The sequence below is a fragment of the Lithobates pipiens genome, unplaced genomic scaffold, assembly GCF_037356315.1.
Source record: "Lithobates pipiens isolate NorthernLeopardFrog02 unplaced genomic scaffold, aLitPip1_a1.2 Scaffold_28, whole genome shotgun sequence".
Lineage (NCBI taxonomy): Eukaryota > Metazoa > Chordata > Amphibia > Anura > Ranidae > Lithobates > Lithobates pipiens.
The window spans coordinates 206120914-206138016 of NW_027507789.1; the positions used below are offsets into that span (position 1 = coordinate 206120914).

Sequence of the window (17103 nt, forward strand, 5' to 3'; positions counted from 1 at the left end):
TGTAGGTCCATATGCTGTGCAGCCCTCAATTTCCACTCGCCTGCTCGCATTAGGCAAGTGGAAATAAGCTGAGGGCAAGTGTGGAACCGAATCGGAGGTGGTAGGACAGGCACTGCAGTTTGGTCCCCCAGCGCCCCGCCCCACTCCAACCCCCCCCCCCGACTTTTCCACGCTCCTCCTCATAGGTGTTAAAGCAAAGGTTCACACAAAAATGTAACCCCCCGCTTTTCGGAACCCTTCCCCCCTCCAGTGTCACATTTGGCACCTTTGAGGGGGTGCAGATACCCGTCTAAGACTTCCAGGCATAGACACGGGAGTCTACGCCACTTCATAGCCCCGCGTTGTCTTCTGGGACACACACCGGTCCCAGAGACAGAGCTGCTCCCCCCCCCCCCCCCCCGATTAAGCCCTCCACCACTCCTAATGCTGTGCTGGCATCTCCCAACTCTGCACGGTACACACAGCTTGAGCACAGTCACATAGCTACGATGCGCAGTGTGTAGCTGGCTACTGCAACTGAGCTGCTTTTCTGACCATGGAATTCCACAGATTAGAACTAAACACAGTAGCCAGCTATACAATGTGCACATGGAGGATACTGTGTGTGTAAGGGAATTGGATTTCAGCTCCAGTGTGTGCGGTGTGGGATCAGGTGATCTTAGTGCCTGTGCTCAGGCTGTGTACAATGCACAGATGGCAGACAGAGCTCTGCCTAGTGCATGGTCAGTAGTGACCCCCTGTATTGTGCCCCCCCCCACTGCACTGTGCCCTCCTGCCCACTCTATACTGTGCCCTGCGGGCCCCCCCCATACTATGCCCTCCTTCCCCCTGGTACTGTGACCCCCCCCCCCCAGCCAACCCTGTACCCTCCTAACTGCCCTGCACCCTCCTTCCACACCCCATCCTGTGCACTCCTGTTCTACCTGTACTGTGCAATCCTACACGCCCCACACTGTGCCCTCCTACCCACCCTGAACCCTTATACCCACTTCACCCTGTGCTCTCCTGCTCAACTTCTACTGTGTGCTCCTACCCGCCATACACTGTGCCCAACCTGTACTGTGCCCTCCTACTGGCCCTGAACCCTACTACCCAACCTGTACTGTGCCCTCCAACCCAACCTGTTATATCATTTTAATCCTATCACGAGCAAATGAGATTACTTTACTAATGAACCCAACCTGTACTTCTGTGCCCTCCTGCTCAACCTGTACTACTGTGTCCCCCTGCTCAACCTGTACTGCTGTGTCCCCCTGCTCAACCTGTACTACTGTGTCCCCCTGCTCAACCTGTACTACTGTGCCCCCCTGCTCAACCTGTACTACTGTGCCCCCCTGCTCAACCTGTACTACTGTGCCCCCCTGCTCAACCTGTACTGCTGTGTCCCCCTGCTCAACCTGTACTGCTGTGCCCCCCTGCTCAACCTGTACTGCTGTGCCCCCCTGCTCAACCTGTACTGCTGTGCCCTCCTGCCCAACCTGTACTGCTGTGCCCTCCTGCCCAACCTGTTGGGTCATTTTAAGACTACCACGGGCGAATGAGATTACTTCTCTGATGAACCCAAGAACTGAAGAGTCTTTAGTCTCAGCCTCTGAACCTTTTTCATTAGGCTCAGTCTCCTTTAAATCCTCCTTGATAGGCTGAGATTCCAGTTCATCAATCTGTTGCTGCAGCCATTGTTGTCGTTGCTGTCGTTCCCGTTGCTGTTAACACAAAAACCAAAACATAAGTCAATTCCTGTATAAACAAAACAGACAGCTGGTAAAGAAATAAAAGTAAATGACAAACTATAAATGCCAATACTTACAAAGCAGCAGAAGCCGACTGTAGATAAGATGAGGATGAGCAGTACCAAGAAAGCCGCTAGATAATACCAAGTTGCCTGGGATTCTGAATAACTGGTGATGAATATCCCTGCACCTTCGGTTAACCTTTTAACCATAACTGAAAAAAATAAAAACAAAAAGGAAGTTTAAATGAAATGGTTTCTAAAAATTATTATTCATAAACAGCCATTTTCAGAAATATATAGGATTGACAGAAATACAGGGCATTGCATTTAAGACATTTTTCATCTTTTTCTACCTTTTTCTTTTAAATAAGACATGTTTTGTGCTTTAAAATTATTTTGAGCCTTCGTGAACCGTACAGCAATTAATAACTAACTATCTTGGTGAGAAATAGGGGAAGCCTTATAAATAAGAAATGACTGAACAGCCACATGTTTTAGATTGTAAGCTCTAACGAGCAGGGCATTCTGATTCCTCTTGTACCAAATTGTAATGTAACTGTAATGTCTGCCCTCATGTTGTAAAGCGCTGAGCAAACTGTTGGCGCTTTATAAAACCTGTATAATAATAATAATAATAATAATAATAATAACAGTGATGTGTGAAATCATAGCTTTACAAGGAAACCCGTTTCCTGTTTCTGACCTCCACCACATTATAGGATACAGTGGTGACTTGCAGGTGGGTGAAAGAAACCATTGAGAACTTCAGAGGACCCAGGAGATCAACATTCCCAGAAATACCAGTTTCTCACCAGACAATTAAGGATTTACAATGTTTTTATACAGTTACATCTACTTTGCCAGATTCATTTTTGCAACGTGCTCGTTTTAACAAGAATTCAAGAGAAGGCAAAATGTATTTTGAGAAAACAAGTCTAAAAGGGAAAAGGAGCGTTATACATAAATCTATAGCAATATAAAATGTATAAAAAGTTACATTTACACTTACCATTAACAATTTCTGTTGTAGCTGCTATCTGGTCTGGAGAAGGTTCTTCTGTTAAGAAAAAAAAAAGCAAAAACAAAAAGGATTAGAACATCAAAAACATGTAAAGTGCATTAACCATAGACCGACTGTTAATTAACCATTAACCAACTGTCACTTAAAGTCAGAATTCTATCCATTAAGATAAAAAAAACAAAAAAAACACCTTCTGTGTGTAGTAGCCCCCCTAATACTTACCTGAGCCCGATCTCTGTCCAGCGATGTGTACAAGTGCCTCAGCCGTCCAGGCCATTGGCTCCCGCTGCCGTCAAGGTCAGTTAGCCAATCGGGGAGAGAGGGGCGGGGCCGAACCGCAGCTCTGTGTCTGAATGGACACAGGGAGCTGTGGCTTGGCTCGGGTGCCCCCCCCCCCCCCCAGCAAGCTGCTTGCTGTGGGGGTCACTTAACATGAGGAAGGGGCCATGAGCACCGAAGAGGGACCCAGAGAAGAGGAGGATCTGAGCTGCTCCAGGCAAAACCATTTCACAGCGTAGGTAAATATAAAATTTTTTTTTTGTTTCTTTAAAAATAATAAACTTTAGTATCACTTTAAACCCCATACACACGGGCCAAATGTCGGACGGAATCGGTCAGTTCGATAGAAACCGGCCGACACTCAGCCGTATGTGCTGCAGCCAGTCCAACAGAAGCCGGCCATTAAGCTGACTTTTGATGAAGAGGAAAGACCGTAAAAAAGCCCTGCTAATCGGCTCCCGGTCAGCGCTCTCATCCAATGGGCGATATTCCCCCCCCCCCCCCCCCACCACAACTCAATAGGACAGCAGGGGAGATCACTGTACTAGTGTGTACTAGGCATTAGGGACTCATTTAGAAAAGCACTTAGCAGAAAGAACTCCAACGGTCTTTGCCCTCTATACTCTGCAGACTGATTTTTTTTTGAATAGACAGGATGCAGCATGAGAAGTGAAGTGCAGTATTAAAAAAAAAAAAAAAAAAGGGGGGGGAAGAAGGAGTAGATAGGGATATCGGCTCTTTTTTTATTTTTTTATTAATGAGCCCTTAAAGACCGGGCCTCTTTTTCAGACTCTGTGTTTACAAGTTAAAAACACTTTTTTGCTAGAAAATTACTTAGTACCCCCAAACATACATTTTTTTTTCCCCTCTAACACCCTAGAGAATAAAATGGGGGTCATTGCAATACTTTTATCACACCGTATTTGTGCAGCGGTGTCTTACAAGCACACTTTTTTTTTTAATAGTTTAACAGTAAAGTTAGCCAAATTTTTTTTAATATTGTGAAAGATAATGTTACAGCAAGTAAATTGATACCCAACATGTCATGTTTCAAAATTGCACCCGTTCGTGGAATGGGGACAAACTTTTACCCTTAAAAATCTCCATAGCGGACATTTAAAAAAATGTTTTAAAAAAACCCTACAGGTTGCATGTTTTGAGTTACAGAGGAGGTCAAGGGCTAGAATTATTGCTCTCGCTCTAACTATCATGGCGATACCGCACATGTGTGGTTTGACCACCGTTTTCATATGCGGGCACTACTCACATATGCATTCGCTTCTGTGCACAAGCTCGCCGGGATGCTTTAAAAAAAAAAATGGGTGTTTTTTTCTTATTTATTTTATTAGATTTTATTTCTACACTGTTTTGTAAAAAAAAAAAACAAAAAAAAAAAAAAAAGAAATTTAGCTCGCTCTTATTCCTATTACAAGGATAGTAAACATCCCTTGTAATAGAAAAAAGCATGACAGGTCCTTTTAAATATGAGATCTGGGGTCAAAAAGTCCTCAGATCTCATATTTGGACTTAAATGCAATAAAAGAAAAAAAAAAATAGAAGTTTTGTCATTTGGAAAAAAAAAGGTGCCTTTAAGAGGTATGGGCAGAAGTCACGTTTTGACGTCGTTCCGCCCTGCTATGGTATGGAGACGGGTGGGGGCCATCTTAGACTCACTCATCTCCATACCCAGCCACCGATAGGACCCAATCGCCTCCGCCGCTGCTGATGGCTCTGGTAAGTGGGGGAGGGTGCGGGAGAGCAGTGAGAAGGGGGGACCCCCTCTCCCACCACTGATCTTGCGGTGAATCTGCCGCAGAGACCACTATTATCATAAACAGGACCGCCAGCTCAAAAGATGAACACCTTGGTTATGGCAGCAGCTGCTGCCATTGCCGATATATCCATCTTTAAACTGCCGACGTATATGTACATGAGCCAGTCGGTAAATGGTTAAGATTGGTCCATTTCATCCTGTACAAATATATATAGTAAATAAAGATATAGTTACACAAACCTGTAGCAGGCAGTATATAGTCCTCATACATGCCTGTTTCTGGTTCCTTCTCAACAGCAAAGAACTTTTTAATTTTTGAAAAAAATCTTGACTCTGTAAAAGAATGGAAAAAATATTAAAAATGGGTGAACTGCATTTAGTAGAAAGACAAGATTCAGTGACAACGACATCTGTCATATCCTTTTATCTGTATGAGCTAGCTATATTTGTTCTATCCCCACCACCCTGATTTAATAGGGGTTTGTAAACCTACATTCTTAGATTCCTATTTTGCCATTTAGGTGCGACTTACAAGGGCAATTGTAAATACCAAAACCTTTTATTGTATTCAATAAGCTACTATAGCAGTGGTGGCGAACCTTGGCACCCCAGATGTTTTGGAACTACATTTCCCATGATGCTCCTGCACTCTGAAGTGTAGTTGAGCATCATTAGAATTCATGGGAAATGTAGTTTCAAAACATCTGGAGTGCCAAGGTTCGCCATCACTGTACTATAGTAATCTATCACTAGGCAGACAGCTACTATATTGCTATGGTGGGTATAACCTTGTATTAGGAGGACCATACTCTATATCTGGTTACATTTAATATTTGTATGTATAAACTGGTCCAATAGGAATGTATACTGTTCATCTCTACAATACGTACACATTTCCTCATGTTTTATCCCTTTATAATGCCCTGCAAGTACAGAATATCTGCTAATCTGCCAGAAATGCACTCTGCTCTTAATGTCCTGTTTTGGCTGACAACACACAGCATTCTGTGAACCAAAAGGAGACAGCCCTGCTTAACTGTCTTTTGTCGAACTACTGAATCCCTCCTATTTGCCTCATTTCCACAATATTAGAGACTAATTGTTCTGTATTCCAAGATAATAACTTGGAGTTATCCTTAAGGTAACACAGAAAGCATGCACAAGACATGTGCAAAGGCCAGTTATAAGTGGGGGCAGCGGCCATTTGTTTGTACTGTTGGAAATCTGGTGGGGGGGGGTCACACTGGACACCTTTGCTGGCACTGCAATATATGCTGGGTGTCCAGTGTGCTCCTGTGCCCTAAAAGAGGGGTGGGCTCCCTCCAGGCCCACCTGCCCTAAGCCTATCCATTATAATGCATGTGCTTTTACTATAGAGGCTCTCAATATTTAGAGTTAGGACTGCAGGTAATACTGGGGTGCCATGAAGTGACTCTACAACTTACTCATGTATTTGCAAATGTGTGCAAATGAAACCCCTGTCTTTAACGCATATTGTTAGACAGGATAATTTGGTTGGTTGCAGGCTGGTTGGTAACTTGAGCTAGGAATTTTCTTTGGTTTAGATTTATATGTGTCGCCCTTCCATGTGCTCCTTGTTGCAAAGGCCAGTGGCCATGTGTTTGTAAAGGATACAGAACAGTTGTGAATTCCTGACATGACCACATTATGACAGACTCCTCCAGCAATGACAGAAAAGTACTCTCCCTTGCTGCCCCATGTCATTCTGCTTGCTAGGGCCCCCAGAATTCTTGGCTTTCCTATTCTACCATCGCTCGGCCATTTCTGATGTAACGTCTGTAACGCATGCCCGCAGGAGTTACATTATTCCTGATGCATTCCCTGCATCTTGCACATGCCGAAATAATGCTGGAGTGTGCTTTGCACTGCACATGCCCCACAAGCAGGCATGTACTGGCCATAGGGACTATAGGGAGTTTCCCGGTGGGCCGATGGCTCAGTGGGCCGGTTTCAGTGACAGCCAGTGGCATCGCTGGGGGAGGGGGAGAACTTTTGGGGCTATAGCCCCGAATCTGGGGCCCATAGCCCAGAGTCAGTCCAGGAGTCCCCAACCACAGGGTCCTGGCCCACTACCTGCCCTCTTTCTGGTGACCCTGATGTAAGGAGGGGCTCTCTGGGGACCCTGATGTAAGCCGGAAGCTCTCTGGGGACCCTGATGTAAGAGAGAGGCTCTCTGGGGACCCTGATGTAAGGGGGGGCTCTCTGGGGTCCCTGATGTAAGGGGGGGGCTCTGTGGGGACCCGGATGTAAGGGGTTGGCTCTCTAGGGACCCTGATGTAAGGCGGATGATCTCTGGGTACTCTGATGTAAGAGGGGCTCTCTGGGGACCCTGATGTAAGGGGAAGGCTATATGGGGACCTTGATGTAAGGGGAAACTCTCTGGGGACCCAGATGTAAGGAGGGGCTCTCTGGGGACCCTGATGTAAGGGGGGGCTCTGTGGGGACCTGGATGTAAGGGGTTGGCTCTGTAGGGACCCTGATGTAAGGCGGATGATCTCTGGGGACCCTGATGTAAAGGGGGCTCTCTAGGGGCTTTTTTGCGTAATTGCGTACAGTTTATATACTGTTTTTTGCGTGTTTGCAAAATGAAAGTGGGCTGGTCTGGATGAAGTCCAGCGCCAAATTTTTGGCCCAGTCCAGCCCTGCCCACAAGCAGTGTACATTATTAGGGTTGCACCGATACTAGTATCCGTGGCGATACCGATTATTTGCACAAGTATCGGTACTCGTGCAAATGCACTGATACCTGAAACCGATACCTTCAGGCTTGGTTTTTGTATGTTTATTTGTCTTCAGATAAAAGGATGAACAAATGTTCCTCTGTTTAATCCCTTATTAACCCTTAATTTACTCTAATCAGCCTTAACTCCCTATTCTCCTCCATTTAATCATTTTCCTGCTTTTTTTTTTTCTTTTGTTCACATCCATTTTATAAACGATAATTAAAACTTTTTTTTTTGCTATTGTAAATAACTTTTCAATGCTTTGTACCATTGCTGACAGCTGAAGTTAAAACAAAATAGTTGCGGTAAGTATCGGTAATTGGTATCGGTGAGTACTAAAAAAAAAAAAAAAAAAAAAAGAATGTATCGGTGCATCCCTATACATTAATTAAAACAATGCCAGATGAGAGAAAGAGGGTTTTAATTTAGCAAAAAATTCCAGCAAAGTTTCTTCTGCTAAGAAAAACGCTAACCTCCTAGCTATGTTTTTATTTTTAATTATAGTGGCACATTAAGAGGATGATTTTCAAAATTGTTGATTTGTTTTTATTTATTTTTATCCTGCATGTATATTTTGTACAGTCTACGGTTAACCCATATGCTGCATGTCCTACACTGCAGAGTGCATGAGCATCTTGGAAAATGTAGTTCCAAAACATCTGGGGTGCCAAATTTCACCATCACTGCCATATACTATCTCTCTGGTAGCATTAATGAGCAGAGTCTCAATGTTATGTGCATTCATGGGCATTTCAGAGAATGGGCTCAATTCACAAAGCTAAAGCCCCAGAAATAAGGATCCTTATTTTAAAAAAAAGTGACAGGTGAGAGCCAATGAGATTTGAAAATAAAGTCAAATGGGCAAAAAATAAAGATCCTTATCTTTATGTTATAGCTTTGTGAATTGATGCAAATGTAACACTATTTTAGCCTTACTCTTTTTCTGAAGATCCTTCTCTCTAGATGTTTGGGGATCATCTTCTGATTTGTCTATAAAAGAAATAAGAGAAATAACAGACATTAGAATGAGGCACAGAAATATACATACATACATACATACACACACACACAGTAGAACTACATAACAAATGCGGAAAACAATGACCATCATTAGGAGGTTAAATAAACGTGACCATTAACTGGATGGGTCAATAAAGCACAGCCAATGACCATTAGGCTAGGTTCACACACGGGCCGCGGTTTGTGCAGGCATGTGAGCCCAGTCATTTGAATGGCTTCCATGTCCCAAGACACACAGGAAAGAAGTCCCTGCACTATTTTTATTTATTTTTTTTAAATCAGAGAAAGTTTATTAAATAACAAAAACATATAAGTACAACTTGCAGCTTACATCTCAAGCATAGATTCTTGTCACAGCACAAACTTATTCATCTCTACAAAAGGAATATTCAAGCATTTATTTCACAACTTCTCACGCCATATCATCCCAACCACCTTAGATATTGACACCATATATCATGGCTGTGCCTCGATTCACCCATAAAAAAGTGCCTACAGTAGGTGTCTAACAGTTAGTGCCCCCCCCCCCCCCCCAACTCAAGTCTCACTTCCCCTGCTTTTTATCTCAGCAGTCTGTCCATGACCAGATCAACCGGAGAAAGGCCGAGAGTATCCAACCAGAGTGCCCAGAGTCTCTCAAACTTTTCCGGTCGCCCTCTATGTTGAAAGATATACTTTTCCATCCTAATGGTGTCCCCCATTTGGGCAATCCACTCCCCCAGTGCCGGAGGCTCGGTCGCTTTCCAATGTCGAAGAATCATCTTTCGTGCTTGGAACAGGGCCCTGGCCACGGCCTGTCTACTATTGTCCCCCATGGAAACGTCGTCTAGGATCCCGAGTAGACATGATTTTGGGTCTGAGGGTATGGTAGTCTGAAACACTCTGTTAATATTGCCCAGTGCCCCTGTCCAGAATAAGTGCAGTTTGGGGCATCTCCACAGCAGGTGGATCAAATCCCCGTGGTCTCTCGCGCACCTGGGGCAGCCTGAGTCCTGTCACATCCCCATCCTAAACAGTACTGTACTCTGAGCACAATATATAATTGAGATAGCCGCTGGGCCACATTTACCAAACAATATTGTACTGCCTGTAGTGCCTCCTCCCATTGCTCATCCTCAAATGTACCGAAATCCCTCTTCCATTTATTTAGTGCCGTCTGCAGAAAGCCTCCGAGGCAGGCAGTAAGGACCATAGAGTAAGTTCTAGAGATAAAGCCCTGGAACTGTGTTACGTTAGCCATAGATTGGAAGATCGGGGTCGGTGAAAGAGTCCACGGGGTCCCCCCAGCCTGCGCCTTCACTGCATGTTGCAGTTGTAGGTAGTAGAAGAGCATGGACTGTGGGAGATGAAATCTCTCCCTCAAATCGGGTAAGGGGGTCAGCCTCCCTGCTGTAAAAATTTGTCCCAAATGCGTAACCCCATATCTCTTCCACCGAGCGCCACAAACCAGCAATAATAGCTCCTCATGGTGCCTATTCTCCCATATTGGGCTGTACTCAGTGAAGCCCTACACCCCCTGCAGTTGTCGAAGTTTATTCCAGATTTTCTGCATAAGAGCATAAGTGGGCAATCGTTTGTTTGATTTTGTGTAAGCCAAGGCCTCCATACCCGAGGGTACATCGTCATGGCCGGAAGCCAAGCACATCAGGGCCCTAATTGGTTCCAAAGGTATGGTCCCCTCCTCTCCCCCCGACCCCTCTGGCATAGCCCTGGCTATATGCTGTGCCTGCGCTGCCACGTAGTAGGCCTAAGGATTAGGGAGGGCAAGGCCCCCTGCCTCCTTGGACTTTTGTAGTTGTTCTAGTTTTATCCTTGGGGGTTTATCTAACCAAATTAAATCTCTAAAAATTTAGTTGAAAATTGATAATGCGAAAAAACTTCAGAGGAATTACCATAGGGGTATTGTGCAGAATATATAGAAGTTGGGGCATAAAGATCATCTTTAGGTTAACTCTTCCGACCAGAGACATCTTAAAGGGGATGTAAAGGTAAATGTTTTTTCACCTTAATGCATTCTATGCATTAAGGTGAAAAAACATCTGACACTGCTGGCGCCCCCAGTCCCCCCGTTTTACTTACCTGACCCCTCGAAAATCCCGCGCTAGCCCCCGCCGTCTTCTTCGCCGCTCAGCCTGGCCGCTGATTGGCTGGAGTGGATGGATGGAAAGCAGCGCAGCCATTGGCTCGCGCTGCTGTCAATCACATCCAATGATGCAACGCGCCGGGGGGCGGGGCCTTGTGATACAGCGAGTGGCTATAGCCGCCGGCTGTATCACGGGAGCGCGCCCGCAGGTACTTCTCACCAAGGCGAGGGAGCTCGCATGAATGTGAGAAGCACCTGCGGGAGGAAGCAGAGACAGCCGCCGAGGGACCCCAGAAGAGCAGGTTCGGGGCCACTCTGTGCAAAACGAGCTGCACAGTGGAGGTAAGTATAACATGTTTGTTATTTTAAAAAAATAAAAAATTTTACTTTACAATCCCTTTAAGACGGGACCAAATTTTGGTTTTGTTTCGAATTCTATGTAATAGTGGGGTCAGGTTAAGGGAAATATAGTCAAGTGGTTCTGACGTGACCTGTATACCCGAGTACTTTATACCCATGGACACCGGCATGTCATGTATTATCCGACCTCCACTGTCCAGTTTGGCATCCAGCAGCAGCAGGGAGGATTTGGTCCAATTTATGGTCCGTCCCGAATAAACTCCAAACTTTCCTATTGTTTCCATAGCCTCCCGCAGGGAATCAGATGTGTCTCCCAGGAGTAGCATGGTATCGTCTGCGTAAAACATGATTTTTGGGGTGAACACATCTTTCACAAATACCTCCAATAGCCATTGTTCAACAAAGTCCGTGGGGTCCCTACCCTCCGTCTTCTCAGGGAGCCCCACAATACGGATATTGTTCCGTCTCAGGCGGTTTTCAATTTCGTCGGATTTAAGTTCATTTGCCCTGGCAATCCTGGCTGTGATTTGCGTATCTCTTAACAGGGGTGTTAGCTTGTCCTCTATCTCACTGATGCGGCCTTCGGCCGCGGTAGTGCGCTCCCTCGTTTTCTGTAGATCACACCTAATGAACCCCAGTTCTTCCTTCAGACCACCAAATTGATCCTGCAGAGTGTGAACTCAAGCTGTGCATTTCTGTACTACCCTTACTATGTCTGCCAGGGAGGGCTGAACTGCTTCCTCATCCTCCTCATCCATGTCAGGAAGGCTCTGGCTGGGGGACGCTGCAGGGCCCTGTGTGTGACTCCCCTCCTCATGCTGAGTGTGGAACACAGCAGGGGTGGCAGGCATGTCCTCCCCACTCCCCTGGGCCATCTGGCGCATTATTTTCTGGGCATAGTATAGCATGTCCCTCGGGGGGTCTTTCGCTGTACTTTTAGGGGTCTTAGGGGCCTTACCGGCTTCTTTATTCTTCTCCGTGCCTCGTGCACGTTGTGAGAGAGGTGCCGCGGCACCATGTTGGAAATCCGGCATCCCGGCCTCCGCATGTTTTTTGGTCAGCATGAATTCCGCAAACCTTGGCAGTGGCTCCAGGCACATCAGCGGGGACTCCTGCACAGGGTTCAACCCGATTTTGGGTGTTGTAGCAGGCTGGGAAGAGGATCGTTGAAGGATCAGTGTGGGAGCTCCGTGATGCACGTCCTCTCACATGCCGTTCTCAGCCACGCCCCCGCACTATTTTTTTTAAATCGCACCCCACACAGGAACCTCATTTCCCAGTAGAGTTGTAACTTCCAGTCTGGGCAGCGTGCCATTAGGATTAATGGCACCCACCCACAGGTCCCGCTTTTGTCTGTTTGGGTGGTTGCGGCTGCCAGTATTTGTGCAGGTCCTGCAGCAGCCCCACCCACACAGATGTGAAATTAGCCTTAATGAGGGTGAAAAGGTAAAAAAAAAAAAAAAAAAGGGAACCACAAATTTGTGGAAGGTTAAACAAATATAACCAATGACAATCAATTGGGGGGGTTAAAAATAACTGTCAGTGACCATCAATGGGGGGGGGGGGGGGGTTAAATAAGTACTGTCATTTACCACTGATGGAGGGGATTAAATAAATATCGCCAATGCCCATCAATGAGGGCAGTTAAATAAACACTGCCATTGACCACCAATAAGGGGGGAGGAGTTTAAAATTCATTGCCACCAACCACCAGTGAGGGGGGGTTAAAGAAAACCACAGCAACTAATCACCAATGGGGGGTGGGATGTCAATTAACACACTAACCAAGTACCAATGTTAGGGTTTACTATTGTATCCACTGACAACACTGGGGGTTAGTATTGTGTTCACGGAAACATTGCTGGGGGGTTTTGCCACTAACAATTGTGCTTATTGTGCTCCAACTCTCTCTTCAGTCTACACTACGGTACATATAGACACACACACACACACACACACAGTAATACAATTTTATATATGACAATTAATGCTTACCATATAATGAACCTTTTTCCTTGTCTTTAATAGTAGACATGGTCTCCTCAGTGACTTCCTTAGGCATAGGCAGGATGCCACTGGTTACATCTTCTGCCTTAGCAGCAGGCATCCTTTTTGCCAGTTTACTTGGAACTGTAAAAATAAAAAACCACTGTGAGTACACCTAATAACAAAGGTAAAGTATAACTAAAGGCAATTTTTTTTGTAGTTTGGAAAGAATGGAGAGGGATTAGTACACCTGCCAGGATTGTACAGTTTTCTGTGCCCCCCATTGGGGAGATTCAGATTCTCTATTTGCCCCGTTTACCATTGTCACAAAAAAAAAATCCAAATTTTTGGATTGTCCCCAGACTGGTAATAGAGGGGAAAATCTTCCAATGGGGACACTAGCATTGGTAAAAAAAAACAGGGATTCCCTCACTTTGGAGGGATTTTCTAGTTTCCTGTTGTGGCTATAGGAGAGGAAGTTAGTGGGAATCTTCCCAATGGAACACAGATGCCACAGAAACCTGACACTACAGCAACCAGGGGCGTAACTATAGGGGGTGCAGCAGTCACAACCGCAACTGGGCCCTGTGATGCAGGGGGCCCATGCAGCCCCCTCTACATATGGCCGGCAGCATCATAGGCAGCTAGGGGTACCAGTGCACCATGCACACGGGTGGCTGGAGGTGGAGGGTGAATAGCAGAGCTCCATGCTCGACTATCGCACTGGCTGCTCTTTAGTTGTGCATTCCCCACATGACCTGTGTCCTCGGCCGGCTCCTCAGAGTACCCCTCTCCTGCTCCATGCATTGCCGCTCAGTCCGATGCCTGTTCTCCCCTCCTGAGTCCGGCCCACACTGCACTGCATACTTCTCCCGGGTAAACAAACTTTAAGCACACAGATGCAGTGCAGCCCTATGAGAGCCGGCTCCCAGAGGACACTGCAGGCTTGTCTGCCAGCCCCCCTCCTCCACCGTCATACACAGATGATGAAAGGTCTTTCTGGGAGATATGCTGATCACCCGTCCAGCACACTGGATGGAGCCCAGGCCAACATGGATGAGTGCACGGCCTACAGCTTGGTCATGGTGAGTGAGAGGGCCCCATCCCCCACACACCATTACATACCCCCTCCATCTCCCCCAGGGGACAGGGGCCCCTTCTCACATGGGGACAGGGACCCCCATCTCCTCTGGGGACAGGGTCCCCTTCTCATCTGGGGGCAGTAACTTCATCTGCCCTAGAGAAAAGGACCTCATCTCTTCTGGGGACGGGGACCCCATCCTGCCTAGGGACAGTCCCCCAATGGGGCACCTATAAAATAAAATAAAAAATAATAAAAAAAACTACTGATACCAGTGGTGGAACTACAGGGCTCACAAAGGTCATACCTGTGATCACGCCCTGGAGTTCCACCGCCGGACTCGGAGGGAAGGGCCCTGGCTGGGGTTCAGGGGGGCCCTTCATGGTTTCTTGCATCGGGGCCCTGAAGGTTCTAGTTACGCCACTGACAGCAACATGCATCTTTTCACACAGGAAGGAGCATAAACGCAGGTAAAAGCAACAGAACGTGCATAAATGCAGGGGGAAAACGTTTGCATACAAAATATAGAGAAAAAAATTATGCCAAAAAACAAAACAAAGTGCAGTGTTTGTAAATGCACTACAAGCTTATATTGCATATTGCACTGAAAATGAGCCCTGAGAACTATTTTATCTGTCAACTGATTTTGTATTTGTGTCCATCTAGTTCTAAGCTGCAACACACAACAAAGTCCTATCTTGGAGGGGACGGAACCTGACTTTTCTCATCTGAAGTTCAGTACCCCCAGTCTGAGCTCTGTTGTACAGGAGATCACCGGACGCTGATACCAAGTCAATATCAATTACAAAAATAAATACTGTAGCCTACCACCTAAGAGAGCTGATGCATTTCGAGGGGTATCCCTTCTTCCTCAGAGGGGATACCCCTTGAAATGCATCAGCTCTCTTTAGACTCTCATTCCACCCCAATTAGCAGGCCAGCTGACCCTGCTGGATGACTTGATGGACTTTTTATTGCTTAAACACAATATTCCTTTGTGAGTATATCATTGTATTTTTAATAAATGACTGTGTTCTTTTATAGACACAATAAACACTGCCAGAGGGCAGGGTTTGAGGCTCGGTTCACACCTAAACTGGCCGTGGATCGCACAGCAATGCTGCGCGTCCCTGTTCTCAGTTTCAGGGACGAATCAGGGCAGAATCTTTGCCTGAATTCAGCTCTAAATGGGAGCCAAAGATGCTAAGTGTTTCTGTGCAGTGCGCTCCGCAGCCGCCCCCGGAGATATATGGACCCAGGCAGAAAAATGTCTTGGGCCAGCCCTGTGTAGCAGAACATATTGGCCAAAATTGATGAAGAAATTTAATTTTTTTTTTTTTTTTACTTTTTTTTTGGGGGGGGGGGGGGGGCGTGTTTTATAGCAGAAATTAAAAAATATTGTATTTTTCTCAAAATTGGCGGTCGTCTTTTGTTTAATGCTCAAAATAAAAAAAGTGCAGAGGTGATCAAATACCACCAAAATAAATCTCTATTTGTGGGGAAAAAGGACATCAAATTTTATTTATGTACAGTGTCATGCAACCGCGCAATTGTCAGTTAATGTAATGCAGTGCCGAAAAAAAAAAAAAAGGATTTGTCAGGAAGAAGGGGGGGGGGGGGGGGCGAATAAACCCTCCGGAGCTGCCGTGTTTAACCACTTGCTGACCAGCCGTCGCAGTTTTACTGTGGCAGAATTGCACGGCTGGGCAAAACGACGTTGTGTTACACCGCTTTTCCCCTGTGGCCACTAGGGGCACGCGCTCACCTCCGAGCCGGTGTGAATGCCCAGCGGGCGCGATGACTGCCGGGTACCCGTGATCACTCGTGACACACCGAGAATCAGGACACAGATTCCCGGTTCTCTGAGGGGAGGAGGGACTGATCGTGTGTTCATACAAAGTATGAACAGCGATCTGTAATCTCCGCTAGACAGTCCCATCGATCCTTCAGTTAGAACACAGAGAGGGAACAAATTTAACCCCTTGATCGCCCCCTAGTGTTAACCCCTTCCGTGCCAGTGATATTTTTACAGTAATCAGTACATTTTTATACAACCAATCGCTGTATAAATGCCAATGGTCCCAAAAAATGTGTCAAAAGTGTCTGAAATGTCTGCATAATGTCGCAGTCACGATAAAATTAAAAAATATATATATATATATTTTTTTTAAATCGCAGATCGCCACCATTACTAGTAAAAAAATATATAATAATAATAAAAATGCTATAAATCTATCCCCTATTTTGTAAACACTATAACTTGCACAAACCAATCTACGCTTATTGCGATTTTTACCAAAAATATGTAGAATACATATCAGGCTGAACTGAGAAAAAAAAAATTGCTTTTTAAAAAAAAATAAAAAAATTCTCAGTTTAGCCCCATATGTATTCTACATATTTTTGGTAAAAATCGCAATAAGCATAGAATGGTTTGCGCAAAAGTAATAGCATTTACAAAATAAGGGATAGATTTATAACATTTTTATTATTATATTTATTATTATTTATTTTTTACTAATAGTGGTGGCGATCTGCGATTTTAATTTTTTAGGGGATATTTATTATAGCAAAAAGTACAAAATATTGTATTTTTTGAAAATTGACGCTTTTTTTGTTTATAGCACAAAAAAATAAAAACCGCAGATGTGATCAAATACCACCAAAAGAAAGCTCTATTTGTGGGAAGAAAAGGACGTCAATTTTATTGGGGTACAACGTCGCACAATTGTCAGTTAAAGTGACGCAGTGACGTATCGCAAACAATGGCCTGGTCATTCAGGGGGTAAATCTTCCGGGGCTGAAGTGGTTAAAGGCAGGATTCTGGTACATAAGGCTGCTAGTGGAGATGAAGCGGCATTATTACATAGCATTGACCATCCCTATTTTGACACTACATACGTCTCCTTCCTCGTCCCGCCCACCCTGGAAACACATGGCTAAGGGGGCAGAATCTTGCGTGAGATCCGAGAGATCGGTCAACCAATCATATGATAAACAGAAGCAGCAAAAAAAAAAGGATC

General features: G+C 45.3%; 1 long non-coding RNA gene across 1 annotated transcript; it reads right to left on the reverse strand.

Annotated features, from left to right (window-relative positions):
• Positions 1-5067: 5067 nt before the first annotated feature.
• Positions 5068-13075, reverse strand: LOC143934937 (uncharacterized). The gene is made up of 3 exons (XR_013263441.1): positions 13009-13075; positions 8487-8540; positions 5068-5139 (listed from the first exon to the last, which is right to left on the reverse strand). It is a non-coding gene; the product is annotated as an uncharacterized LOC143934937 (long non-coding RNA).
• Between the last annotated feature and the right edge of the window lie 4028 nt (positions 13076-17103).